Raw genomic sequence first — 14,571 nt, 5'->3', positions numbered from 1 at the left:
ACGACCCCTTGACACACACACACAGCCAGGTCGTTTCATATACACGGCGATTCCTGGGCGCGATCAGTCCGCGACGTGCTGATATACCTCGCGCGGGAAACCAAGGTCTCTCTCTCTCTCTGGCAGTATACTGCGATTCTCGTCAAACACGATCGATTCACGGCCGGCTCTGCACCGGATAAATCAGGCCACAGCTGTTCAGCGCGGTATAGTATGCTCGAAGCTGCCGCTGCTGCTTCTGCAGCGGGGAGGAGGCCCAGCTGCGCGTAATGCGCGGCCGACTGACGTGCCGACCCACCTAACGTGAACGCGAGAAGCTGACGGGGCAGGAACGGGGAAAACGAACAATACGCCGGAGAATATACTAACACATACGCGCAGGCTTACAGGAAGCAACGGCACGGAAAACATCTTTTGAAAGATAGGATGAAAACGATCGAGGGAGTGGGTGGTGATGGCGGGGGGTATTACGTTACGTTTTGTATACTTATAGCGTCGCCCTCGTACGTGTTTCTTCGTTGAAAACATAAACGAAAGGCTTCCGTATTCTGCGAACGCGGTTTTTTGCACACACAACAAGAGTTGCGCTAATCGGTTCATAATTACACCAACGAGTTGAGCCGCGCTAGTAAATTACGCTAGAGCAACAGCAATTAAGCGGCCTCCGTCGAGGGAGAAAGCCTGCGTAAGAGCGCATTATCGCGACCAGCGTTTCGAAGACTGCGCTCGATTTCGCCGCCGCCTCGGCCCTCCTAACGAGGAGGAACAATTAGTCTCGAGAAGTCTCATGCAGTTTGTAATCATCATCATCAGTCTATTTTTATGTACACTGCAGGACGCAGGAATCTCCCAGCGATCTCCAATTCCGATCGGGCCCTTCTCCTGTCAAAGCCAAGGGGGTTTTCAAAACCTCCTTGATCCGAAGTCGTTCAGAGCAAGAACGAAAGGCTGGTGGCGACGCCACCGCCAAATTCCCGCACTAGCCCGCCGTGAGCATAATGGATTTCCACAGTAGAGTTACTTATTCGGACTTATCTTAAAGGGAAGTTGTAAAAACCCTGCATACCACACGTTTCTTGCACGTAAATGAATGAAACTTAGCACCGTATTGAAGGCTGGGAAACCGTGTAAGATATCTTAATTTCATATTGACCTCGAAGCGACGGAGTTGGCGTGATCAACATTATCCTGACGCCAAGACACAGAGATAAGTTTGCTGACATCGTGTAGCAATATCTGGATATGCATGATGGTGTCGCTTATTAAAAAAAAAAAAGAAAGAAGTGTGCTGCGCGTGAACGAAGCGAGTCAGCGTATCGTGACGCCATGACGCATTCACCTTCCGAGTACCCGAAACTGGGTCCTTGAAACAAGCAGTAAATTTAGGGCGCTCTGAGCTTTGCCAGTGTCATTTTTTCCAAGGCTTAGAGGTTTAGGACATTCAATTAACGTAAAAAAAAAGGGGGGGGGGGGAAATGACACGCCGAAAATGGCATGCCCGTTTTGGGCAGGGGCGGTCGGGGTGGTACGTTCGGGATGATTTTCTCAGCCGCGGACGCCGACGCCAGATTTTCTGCGACACGGGGCCCTTAACGCTGTCGCGTTAAAATGAGCATGCGCAGAACCATACATCATTCATCGTTGAATAGTCTCATCGGTTGATGCTTTATCCTCCATCACGGAATGACAAAGCATCGTTCCACACAAGCTCTTTTTAGTCAGCTGGTGCATTTATGTACGACATCCGTTTCCCAAAATAAACTGTGCTTCGAGTAAGCGCTGATTCAGCGCTGCCTGTGTCCGTACCCGCCGCGGTGGCTTAGCGGCTAAGGTGTTGCGCTGCTAAGCACGAGGTCGCGGGATCGAATCCCGGCCGCGGCGGCCGCATTTCGATGGGGGCGAAATGCAAGAACGTCCTTGTCTCGTGCATTGTGGGCCACTTAAAAGATGCCCTGGTGGTCAAAAATAATTCGGAGTCCCCCACTACGGCGCACCTCATAATCAAATCGTAGTTTTGGCACGTACGTAAAACCCCAGAATGCATTCAAGGGAGCCGTCCTGCTCCGCTTTTATATCGCACTTCGCAGAGAAGACGGCTGTGCGCGCTCACCTGCGCCCGCCACTGGAAACTGCACCCGTCCGTCAAACCAACGCGACAGACACACGCGGGCCAGCAGCAAGGTATAGAGAGAGGGAGGGTTCCGCCTCGTCCCTGTGTGTGCCGGTCACGGGTCTAGGCTCGGCTCAAGGGTCCAACCGGTGCACGGGCCACTTGACGAGGCCGGGAATAAAGCTTCTTGGGCCATGGTCTCCAGAACTGCGCATATGAGGGAAAAAGGAAAACGAAACCAGTTAGTCATCAGTGCGCGCAAAATAACAAAGCAGAGCAAAAAAACGCCGAGGTTGTTCCTCGACAACTGTCCAAAGTGTTGATCGTATACGGCCAGCGTTATTTACGCGTGCGCACTCCCACACGAGCTGGCTCATTAGCTTATACATCACGAACCCCATCCCACGCTGAGAAACTTATAGACGAGTCGCGTCATGCTAACCAGAACAGAGAATCAGAAGCGCTAGCTCCTCCACTGTGCGCCGCCGACTGAATGGAAGCTTCACGGAAGGATCAGTGCATAGTGGAACACAGTGGGGGAGGGGTCCTTCCTTCTCTGAAAGACGCAGTCGGCCCCCGGCACCGTTGGCTTGACTCAAGCCCGAGCCTACGGTGCACTGCACTTAGTTGGCGACACGGTTTACATATACAAGGTGCGCTTAGGCGATGCCGTAATTAACTGCACTCTAGAGACAAACAAGTCTTATCTCACGGAACATACCCGGGCTGGAGGACGATGCACGACGCGCTAAGCATGACTACAGAGTCTTCCTCGTCTTCGAACTGGCAAGAACAATATATCCTATGGGCCCCGCTTCTTTCTTACGATTTAAGGGCCACAGACAGTATCTCGCAAGCGCTAATAACCTGTGCACGGTTTACGTAGAGCTTGATGTTGGGCGAAGGGATTATTCGTATTGAGGCAGGAAAACGCGGACGCAGTGCTCACAAGTAACGACGAGATGGCGCTACTCGGTACAGGCGCTGCCTGTAAATTTCTTGCGCGACAGGGGTGAGCGATCTGGTTATTAGCATCTGCAGGTCGTTTCGCAACGTTCACAGAAGCGCAGCCACAAGTGAAATATATATATGTGCGTTGGTTTTTGTTGCGTTGGCTGTGGCTCAAGTACTCTGATGATATGTGTTTCTTTCTTTTTTTTAATGGCGCAAGGGCTGGCTCGTGTACTCTACGTAAACAGCTGGTATGTCGGACACATCGCACCACGACTCGATTTAGGTGCGCTCTTTTAGACCTGATAACACACGTTCTCTGTAGACGCACGCACTTCAGATGGAGCGAATTAAGCGCACGTATACGCTCATGCACCGTTCATAGCACGTTAAGTAACGCTAACGAGGGACATTAAGGAAATTTAGCATTAGCGCTAAGGATGTAAGGAACATTAAACGACCAACTTTATAGACTGCCAACTGTGGGAGCGCCCGTGACGATACATAAACACCTTGCCACAACAGCCAGCGCAGAAACAGCAGCACGCTGTTCCCCCGTGCGAAGATAACTCACAAGCCAGAACGGAAAGAAGTCATTAGGGTGAGGAGCGAAAAAGAAACCAAAACCCGAAGCATCACTTTGAAAGCCATTTCCCGACTATTCGCGCCTTTCATACACCTGCATAATCGCCGGTCGAATGTCTCAACCTGGGCGCGCGCGAGAGAGAGAGAGAGAGAAAAAAAGACGCTGTGCTTCGCGCACTGACGTCAAGCACGGCAAAGCAAATCAACATAGTTAGAGGAGACCTCCGCCATCGCGTGACTTGCGCAACTGAGGCAAGGCAAAAAGCAAAACGCCGACGGATCCCCGACGGAGGAGGCAAAAGAAAAACAACACCGAGAGCTAGCTGCGCGCGCGCGCAACCAACAACAACACGGCGGCTTCAGCCTCCGCGGCAAGCGAGGTACCAGAGCGATAAATACAATGAGAATGGGAGAGAGATAGAGAGAAGGGGGGAGCTCAAACGATCGGCCACCCCGCTCAGCCATTGTTGGCCCTAACACACATCGGTTCGCGGCGGCGGCCGTCGGAGAAAGCGACGGTGGTCGGCACGGGTCGGAGAGGAAACGCGGCCCGTTGCCTCGCGGACGATCCCCAAGGTCCGCTAGCGTCCTTGGCCGCGAGAGAGCTATACGGGCGCCAGGTATAAGTACTCCAGCGGGGAGACACCTCCTCCGGCCTTCGCCGCCGGGGACGCAAATAGCGAACACGGCTGCAGCCCAAAACCAAAGAGTTGCGAGAGCCTTTTATCTCGTGTCCCTCACCTTCTTCCTTCTTGGCACACGAACCGAGCACCGAGAGACAGCGCGACTGCTCCCCCCACCTCCCCCCTAATACACAGACACAAGGGGAGAGGCCTATCTGGCTCTGCATGCGTATGCAAAGCAAATGTTCACGTGCGCTCGCTCGCACGCGCCAAGAGTGAAAAACGAGTGTCGTCACACGAAGCGACAGCCGCCATCGCGAGTTTTCGGGAAACGGCAACGACGACGATGACGGCTGCGCACGGAGTGGAAAAAAAAAAAAAAAAAACGACGCGCGCGAATATCCTTGCAATTAAAAAAAAAAAAAAAAAGGGATCCGGGGAAAGTGTTCCTTATCGCGAGATGGAAAGTCCGGAATGGAGACGCGTCGCCCAAAAGCTAACGTTCAATCAAAGCTGTGCCCAGCCGAACAGTGCATGCACTACTTGCCTCTGCGTCGTATTTTACTCCGTTAAAAAAGTATAGAGAGTTGTCGTAGATAAAGGGACGCAAGCCACACCAAAGCGTTAGGATAGCACGTGCGTTCTATGTTTCAGCCATGAGTTTCTACTAGTTCGGGGGTCGGAGGGCGCACAGTCACGCGCGAAGAAGCAAAAAGGCGCACGGGGCTATGAGGCAGATCAAAAAGCATATATAAAGCGCTCGCCATCGACCTGTGCGCAGAGTTGCTTTACTCAGAGCTGGAACGTCTATACTCAACAGGCAACTATTCAACCTTTCTAAGAACAGCAAACCCAGCTACATTGGCGAGTTGCCTTACCCATCAATCATATTCTACAGCTGTAATTGAACAAAACCAGTGCAAATAAGAAGCAACGGCCAGCGTGGAATGAAGAAAACATGCCTCCCGAAAGATTTTTGCCAAAGGATCAACTTCAGGTTTTCTTTCTCCCGCGTGAAGAATAGGCTGCAGACCGGTATCGCCCAACTCAACAGTTCCACAGCACACGCGCCTTTATGTGCCTAACTTTCACTGCATTCTTCGCGCCCGCTTAACGGTCGATAGCAGCTCCCGCGTTCTGCATGTGCAGTGACGTACGCTTGCACAAACGCGAAATCAAACGCCCGCCTAATTAGCGATTAATTAAATTAGGTGCCACCTGGAGCACACTCAACATTTCTAGCGTCATTGCATGTTTAATCTATAGCCCAAAGCTATTTCTCGCGTGCTTCTGCGTGTAAGTTTTAACGCTACCTCTTGCGTTAACTGCTGGTGAACGCAATACTGCGGAAGCACAGAGCATGATCAGACCGAAGGCAACAGCCTCCGGAAGAAAACAATATCCACGAGCCAGAGCCCTCTTCTCACAGTTTATACATACACAACCCAATAATTCAGTACGAGCTATGCCCACAAAATTGCACTGCAACATGCACTGTGCGGCTAGTCTTCTATAGTTTAACACCGCTAGATTTCACACTGTATCTTTGGATTGCCACAGACATCTTTTTTTTTTCTTAGCAGAACGTTGGAATTAGCACGGATATGCGCGATCGCCTATAAAGCAATGCGCCGAGCGCGGATGCGTCGCATCGACCGCGCATGCGCAGATTATGCCACCTTTTTTTTTAAGGGCACATTAACTTGAGCCGCAGTGAAAGGTGCGGAGATTACAACAAACTTAAAGGTACGTAAACGCTCGGGCTGTTTGGTGGTCCACCATTTTTCTGTGTGTAACAACACAGAACGAGTCAAACGGACGGAGAGACGCGCACAAGCACGGAGAGCTGTGGCTGCATTTTCAGTATCCCTCGTGTCGTTAAGCGCAAAGAAAAACAATCAATTGAAAGAAAACAACGTGCACGTGAAGCCCAAGGTATATAAACAGAACCTGGTTCCGAGTTCTGCGAGCGCCGGCACGCGAACCTGCAGAGCTTGCGCGGCGTGCTGAACTGTTGCGTGCGATGCAACGTTATGGTTATACGCATGCGCGCACCATGTGCGCGTACCTCCACTATAGGTAGCACGCTATACTGGCCGCTAGACTATATAGTACTGGTCAGGTTGGTGCAAACGCTCTCGGAGAGTGAGATAAGAGCGAAAGAAAAACGAGATCTCGAAACGCGGCTATAACGGGCGAGGCCATTTGGAAGAGGGCGATTCACTGAATAACAACAAAATAATAAAAGATCTGGAAAATTCAGCGATTCCTTCGGCTCTAAAATCATTTACTGCGACAGGATCTCACAGTGGACATCATCATCTTCCCAATTAAGAATAAGGTATTCGCCATGCACACAAAGTCATCATCAACCGCTACAGTACAGCCTATAGAGCCTCCGAAATCCACGCACGGACGCGACAACTATTAAAAAGCCTCCGTGACGCGCAAGATCCCCCCCCACAAGTTGAGAGTTTTGAGCCACAACCGAGTGGTGTTAAGTGCATCCGACTCCCGAATACGCATTGCCGCAGGGGCGGGGGTTCGACCCCCTGCGTCGGTGGCCATTCGGAGAGGGTGACGATCGAGAAGCTTAAATAAAAATACTAAAAAAGTATAACAGAAAGCTATCGCACATTGCCAAGAGAATACACTAAGTATGGCGCTGCCGTCTACAAGCCGCATCGCAGGGCGCGCGCATCCCAGGACATTGGACTGCTGCCAGGCGGCGCGGAATATGTCGCACAAAACACGTGCGTCGGGCTCCCGTGCCAGAGTCCAGACATTAAAGACTGAACTCGAAATCTCCGCGAGAGAATTTTTTTTTCTTTCAATGCAGAAATTAATTTTTGATCGTATGAAGAGTCTATAAGAGCCTCGACAAAAGAAGAAGACGCTGTCGCATGATAATGAAGATTAATTTTTCATAACTGCTTTCTTTTTTTTTTTCGTTTTAATATGTCGACATACGCGCACAGCAGGAAGTTTCATATCCCATTAAGATATCAATGTCACGGTTTTCAACGTAAAGCACAGAAGCCAATTTTCACCGCACTTTTTGGGGGGGAGAGAGGGCGACATTCTTGGAACAGGTTTACTAAAATCCGGCCCATCTGGCGAAAGACGCGGATGCGTTATCTTTCCCCAATTTCGTTTTGTTTATTTTTCTTTCTGTGGTAACGACGTTGTGCTTTTGCCGCAGACGATCCAGGGGCGGAAGAAGAGGTCATTTCGCGCCGGATGGATGAAACGTTTTTCTGTCCTTTCCTTCTTTCTTTCTTACTTATTTTTTATTCCTTTTCTGATGCCCGCGCCGCCAATGTGCGCCTGGAAAAGCCGAGCTTCGCAAAAAGAATTGCAGTATAGCCCCAAATAAACCAACGAAAACGCACACAGCGAATCCCTTTTGTAACGAGAAATAGGACTGTAAAGAAAAGAATGAATGAATGAATGAATGGCGAAGAGCTCCGAAAATTTCCGAGTCACGACAGCGAGTAGGCAACTCTCTCTCCGAAGATTCCAGAAGGGGGGAACGTCGTACGGCAGCCACAACCATTAGGGCAATCGTGTATACGAAGCAAGTTGCGCTATTCAAATCCTAGAGATCGAAAGCTGCCCCCCTTTATACCCGATGAGCGAAGCTTATAGGAAAGCAGAACAGTGCACAACTACCACGCACTCCTTCTGTTTTTCATTCAACAAAAGTGCGGCGTTCGGCGAAACGACGCAAACTGCAAGGGTGGCGAGCTTCAACGTTCCCATTCGCAATGGAGGCAGTGTTCGAATTCGTGTTCATTCACTGAATGAATTCGCGCGAAACACAACATACGCGCGGTTGCATAAACAGATGAATTTTTTTAGTATCCCCCTTTGGAAACGTAGTCGATGGTTCGTGCCACGCCAGTTATTATTATTATTTTTTTTTGCGTTTCTGCTGCGCTTACGATACGCTGCTCCGTTTCACAAATGATAGCATCTTCAAGAATATAATTTCCATAAGAAGCAATGTATTTTTAAGCTGTGTGCGTCTCCTATATACCATCTACGACACCACAATTCCAGCCGTACGTATTTCAGCATTCTCCACCGCAGATTCATTCGCAATGCACCCACAACAGCCATCACTGGGTTGCTTTCACTAATCATAATTATAATAAAAGAACGCCGTTCAGCAAGCAGAGCCAATAACCGCAGTGGTCATTTCCTGAAGGTTATCTTTAAAAGCAACGAGTAACGCAGGAAGCCATCGTTCATCAAAATTCCACCGATTGCATCTCAGTGCCAAACGTGCAACATACACGGTGTGTCCCTATAACGACGTGATCAGCGTGTGATCCAAGGAAAACGTGGAGATCTACTGATGTGTTCGCAATCTATACGACGCCATCCAACTGGCAACGTCGTGTATAGACCGCATTAACCGAACGGTTAACCAAACTCACTTTCCGTCCCCTACTTCATTCCCTGTGTCATTTCACTCGCACTGTCGTTACCAAGAAGAGCAAAATAACAATTCCTCATTTCCGTCTTGGAACGCGCATGGATAACGAAGAATCGAGTGCCGACTTTCCCAGTGAAGGTGTAACTGATTCTTGCAGCGGCGAATGCAAAGGTCCTTGGTGCGCGTGGCTGATGTACCGGGCAATTCCTCGCAGACTACACTGAGGGGCATTTTATTCGTTCGCACGGCGATATCTTTTCCACACGACTGTTGCTGTATCACGTGGACATGTCCTTAGAACAGAAACCATGCGTGCGGTATTCCAAGTGAATCGGTACAATATGTTTTATTAAATGCAACCAAATAGCTACGAGAAACACGAAATAATTTCTATGACGACTTTTGTGAGGGGTATGGCGCGCAAGTATATTCTAGAAGAATTGCGCACGATATAGATGGTAATTTGAACTTACATGTTGGAAAATAGGCTTATGGTCTGCTCAAAGGAACAGGTACAGTTGAAACAAACAAACAAACAAGTAAGAGGACCGGCTGGATAATAGTTTTCCTGCGACGTCAAACATAATTAAAGGGGAAAGAATTTCCGCGCAGAACCGCTCTTAGGTATTTTATTATAGTTAATATTTTCAAGCGACAGCCGGAATAGAATACAGCATAGTCAGAAAAAAAAAGCAATATGCAGAACAGTCTCAGCATTTTGCAAATATGTCACGGGGGCCTGGCTTCAGCCACGTTATATCCGGAAAAACGTATTAGCGAGGAACGCGCATCAAGGTGCATCGTAGATTCGCGCAGAGTACTGATGTTTTCTTTGGTTTCCCGGGTTCTTCAAACGCCATTGTGAAAGCGTGGTGCGCTCGGCGGTGAGAACAATACGCCACGTTCAGAACACTGATTTTTAATTACAAAATTATGTAGCTCGCTTCCAACAGGAGGAGGCGGACACCTCCAATGACTGACAAGACAAAATTCCTTTGCAAAGACGTCTGGAAAAAAATATTTTAAAGGCGAGTTCACCTTTAGTAAGTGAAGAAGAGGTCACCGCACAAGCAGTATACGCGCGACGTGAAAGCAACGCATTGAGCACGAACGCTTCAAGCGTGGAATTGAAGCTCGTAACGACCCATTTTTACCAAAGAAATTGCAATTGAAACACAATGCGAACAGCGACGCTTCGTCCTCACGTATGATTGATAGAAAGATACGACCGCACGCCTGAAAAGACATCCGCGTTGCAGGTATACGTCCATAGAGCTCGAGAAACACTGTCAGGCTCACCGATCACTCGATCCAACCCATACTTAACGATGAAAGGCTTATTACTCGGCGACTTGCGACGGGGTCTGTGGCAATTACGTGGTGCCGCACGCTGCCTTGTTTTCGAGGTCGCGATCTACCCGTTGTTTCGAAGCCACACAGCGCCGGTGATTGAAACCAGCACCGCACGGCAACTCGCTGACTGACGTCGGCCATAGCAGGGGGAAGGCCGCACGTGCACCGGGAACCTTGGACGCGGCCGGACTGACTCGGTAACCTTGGCTACGCGGCGTGAGCTTATTGAGCGCGCTCAAGCGGGCAGGCTGGAAAGCGCGAGCTTTGGTTTCTATGCGATGTGGGCATTGCTGGCCTTCTGATGTCCCTGTGTATGAAGGGACATTTAGTGAGAAATTTAATAGATAGGGTAGATTTAATAGACATATTTAACAGACAGATTTGACAGATTCAATAGACAGATCAATAGATAGATTCAATAGATAGACAGACAGATAGATATACAAAAGCTTAATGAAAGCTGAAGATGTCGGCCCTGTTCATGCAGTGCTTGCTACTTCGAATGAGGTGTATGAGTTGACACGAGAAGGACAAGAATATAAAGAAAAGCAAGGAACTAGGAATTAACAAAAAATATCACAGTTTTGCCCGAAAGGCGAAGCATCAATTGCGATAGCAAATAGAGCTATACGGAGTAGAGATAGTAGTTTTATCGGCTGCATAAACTTGGACACATTCGCGATACTAACTGAATTAACAAGCGTGGTGTCAGTGCGCACAAGCGAACATGAATAGATCCCACTCGATGACCGCAGACAACCACTGTCAAAACGCTGGTGTGAGCAAGCGCGGCCGCCGCAGCGAGCGAAGGTTCGTGCGGTCTATCGCTTCAACGGAAACTGAGCGACGAAAGCACAGCGCATACAAAGGTCAGAGCAGTATGGAGATCGCTTTCAAGATACGGTACGCGACAGCCCGCACCGGCGCAAATGTACGCAGTTGTCCACCCGCCTCTCCCACGCTGCCTTCCCGCTTTCCTCCTCTCGCGTGGCAGATTTAGTCGCCAGTTCCCCTTGCGCCCGGTTGCAAGATACGCATTTTGTGGGGCAGCTCAGCGTCGCCCCCTCCCTCCCGTACTCCCACGGCTTTTCGCGCGACGGAAGTCGCGTTTGCTCTCCGTGAAAGCGCGAGTCCCCCGCGCGCTTTCACTCGCACATATGGCGCGCGGCGACGATTTTATCGCTCTTGGACTTTATACGAAACCTCACGGCGACGCCGACGGCAAATCCGCTTTAAGTGTCCATATAATTGCTAACGCAATAAAAATCAACCCCGAATCACAAAATATATTTTAAAAATGTCTACAAGTTCTGCCTAGAGTATAAGTATACTGCAGGGCCTTTTCGATCGTGGCTTGGAAGGATCGCCTCACACGAACGGTGGACCGAGTTAGAGACCGGTACGGTTCACGCACTCACTTGCGCTGCTGCCATACAACTCACATTCATTCAACGTCGGTCTGCTTTATATCCACTGCAGGACGAAGGCATCTCCCAGTGACCTGCAATATTACTTCTGTCTTACGTTAGCTGACTCCCATCGTAGAACTGCAAATTTCCCAATTTTATCACACCCAGGTTCTTTGTGATCTTCAACTGCGCTTTTCTTCTTTTGGCACCCAATATTTAACAATAATAGGCAACCGGTTATCTGCCCTACGCAATACATGGTCTGCCAAACTGTATTTCTTGCACCTATATCTTAACTGTAATATGAGCTACCCCCGTTTGCTCTCCAATACGCATCGCAGTCTTCCGGTCTCTCAAGCCTTGCGCAGTTTCATATGTATGTGTTTTTACTTCAGACGCTTTATTCGCAATTTCGCCGCATCTCACCCCTGACGAAACTGCTTGCACGCAACGGGTCCCTCACTTCATGGTCGTCCCAGTGCGACGAGGCCTTCACAAAGCTGCGTCATCTGCTTACGTCCCCGCCAATTTTGCGCCACTACAATCCCACAGCTCCTACTGAGGTGCATACAGATGCCAGCGGCGTTGGCCTCGGCGCTGTTCTTGCCCAACGCAAACAAGGGTTTCCTGAATATGTCGTCGCCTATGCAAGTCGCACGCTTACGAAAGCTGAGACAAATTACACTGTGACAGAAAAAGAATGCTTAGCCATCATCTGGGCTCTGACTAAGTTCCGGCCTTATTTATATGGCCGTCCATTTGACGTCGTCACGGACCACCATGCACTATGTTGGCTGTCATCCTTGAAGGACCCTTCTGGCCGTCTTGCTCGATGGGCACTTCGCTTGCAGGACTATACGATATCCGCGTGCTGTACCGCAACGGACGCCAGCAATACCTGCTCTTCCCTATCCGAGATTACTGTTTCTTCGCTCGACCTTAACACCATCGCTTCTGAGCAGCGCAAGGACCATTGGATTGCCTCACTTCTATAGACTTGCTTTCTGATTCGTCGGCACAACCAAGCACTCGCACGTTGCGTCGCCAAGCACGTAACTTTGCCATTCGCGACAACCTGCTTCACCGACGCAATTATAACCCCGACGGAAGCCAGTAGTTGTTAGTGGTACCCCGCAGTCTGCGTTCCGAAGTATGCGCAGCTTTCCACGCTAATCCACAGTGCGCACTCCGGCGTTTTCAAGACTTACCAGCGTCTTCAACAGCGGTATTGCTTGCGCGGGATGTACAGCTACGTTCTCAAGTTCGTTCGCTCTTGTCCCGATTGCCAGCGCCGGAAATCTTCGCCCCGCCTCTCGCCAGTCGGTCTGCGAACCTTTACCTTGCCCTACCCGGCCGTTTGGACACGTCGGCATCGATTTGTATGGGCCCCTTCCACTGACGTCGGCTGGAAATCGCTGGGCCATTGTGGCAGTCGACCAACTGATGCGATACGCCGAAACTGCCGCCCTACCGGCAGCTACAGCGCACGATGTTGCCTCCTCCTTGCTTCGACGATTCATCCTGCGACATGAGCCACCCCAGGAACTGCTTAGTGATCGCGGAGGTGTCTTCCTGTCCGAAGTAGTTGAAGCCATTCTCAAGGAGTGTCACGTTGTTCATCGCACAACTGCGGCGTACCAACCCCAAACCAATGGCCTTACCAAACGCTTCAACCGTACCCTCAGGGACATGCTTGCTATGTACGTCGCCTCCGACCACACTAATTGGGACGCCATTCTGCCCTTCGTCACTTACGCCTATAACAATGCTACTCAAACCACCACTGGCTTTTCACCGTTTTCCCCTACTGTATGCGACGGTCGGCACCCGTCGCACACCATCGACACAATTCTACCGTACCGGCCGGATGCATCTGAATGTGCACCCATTTCTGACACGGCAAGACATGCTGAAGAGTGCCGCGATCTCGCACGGGTCTTTACATCCAGTGACCAAGAGCGCCAGAAGAGCACACGCGGTGACACCACTTCTGCACCCACCTTCCTTCCTGGAGCGCTTGTGTGGCTCTTGAGTCCTTCAGCTACACCTGGTCTCTCATCCAAACTAGTGCCCAAGTATGAAGGCCCCTACCGTATCGTCGAACGCGCATCTCCCGTCAACTGCGTGATCGAAGCAGTTGAACCTTCTACGGACATGCGCCCGCGTGGACGCGACATTGTCAACGTCGAGCGCCTCAAGGCCTACTCTGACCCACTCATAGTGACCAGCTGTTAGGTCGCCCGACGGCTCCCTTTTCGCTCCCGGGGGTGATTATAGCGAAGGATACGAACGCCACAGTGGGTCATGCTCTCCAGCCCTTTCTAGTGGGTCGATCCCTCCTGCGCTCTCCTCGAGAAACGCCGCTCGTGCTGATCTCGGCCCTTGAACTAACCGTCGGTACAAACGGCTGGTGCCTAATAAACGCCTTTACAAAGCTATTATTTCATCGCTCGCTGTACGGGTCTCATCTCCTCAAGCTTCTTCGTTATCCCCCAAGTTTCTACCCCATACATTAACACCGAAAGAATGCAATGATTGTACATTTTTTTTCCTGGTATGACAGTATATGGTACGGCAGCCCAATGCAGCGAATCAAAGGAAGGAAAAAAAAAAGTGGAGGGGGGATCAGGTAGTACTGATGCTTTCGCTCGGACACACTGTGGACTGTCACAACGCAGGACTTAAATGCTGCGTTGACCGAAGGCGAGCGTTTTCCAGAGAATGGAACACACTCGATCGCGCTCGGCGCTGCGTATACGTTTAAGAAACAAATGTGCGTACAGCATGAATTCAGCGGCATCTCTCTACAAGCGCGAGGTGGCCGCGTCGCCTTTGATATACAGAATGCAAACAGCTCTCCCCATGAGAATGTGTCAAGGCTATACACGCAAGGGGCAACCACGTCCGATCCAGAAGCGCGAGTCCCATTCCTTGCTGAAAAGGAGGGGGAAGGGAGCTTGAGACTAAGCCCGAGCTCCAGCCGAGGAGGAAGAACCCTGTATGCACGACGCTGCGCGACGGGAAGGGGGGGGGGGGGGGGGGGGGCTTTAAAAGCGTGCGCACGCGTCGAACGAGCGAGCGGCTGCGGCTCGCTGATGA

General features: G+C 50.4%; 1 protein-coding gene across 1 annotated transcript in view; it reads right to left on the bottom strand.

Moving 5' to 3' along the window:
* LOC119455772 (protein FAM214A) overlaps window positions 1-14,571 on the bottom strand; it is a 103,786-nt gene that overhangs the window by 57,606 nt on the left and 31,609 nt on the right. Inside the window, exon 2 of the mRNA XM_037717232.2 lies at window positions 2,111-2,317. The gene's annotated coding sequence lies outside the window, so the exon portion shown is untranslated. The remainder of the gene's footprint in view (window positions 1-2,110; window positions 2,318-14,571) is intronic.

This window comes from Dermacentor silvarum, chromosome 6 (genome assembly GCF_013339745.2).
Source record: "Dermacentor silvarum isolate Dsil-2018 chromosome 6, BIME_Dsil_1.4, whole genome shotgun sequence".
Classification (NCBI taxonomy): domain Eukaryota; kingdom Metazoa; phylum Arthropoda; class Arachnida; order Ixodida; family Ixodidae; genus Dermacentor; species Dermacentor silvarum.
This window is presented reverse-complemented; position numbering and strand designations above follow the sequence as displayed.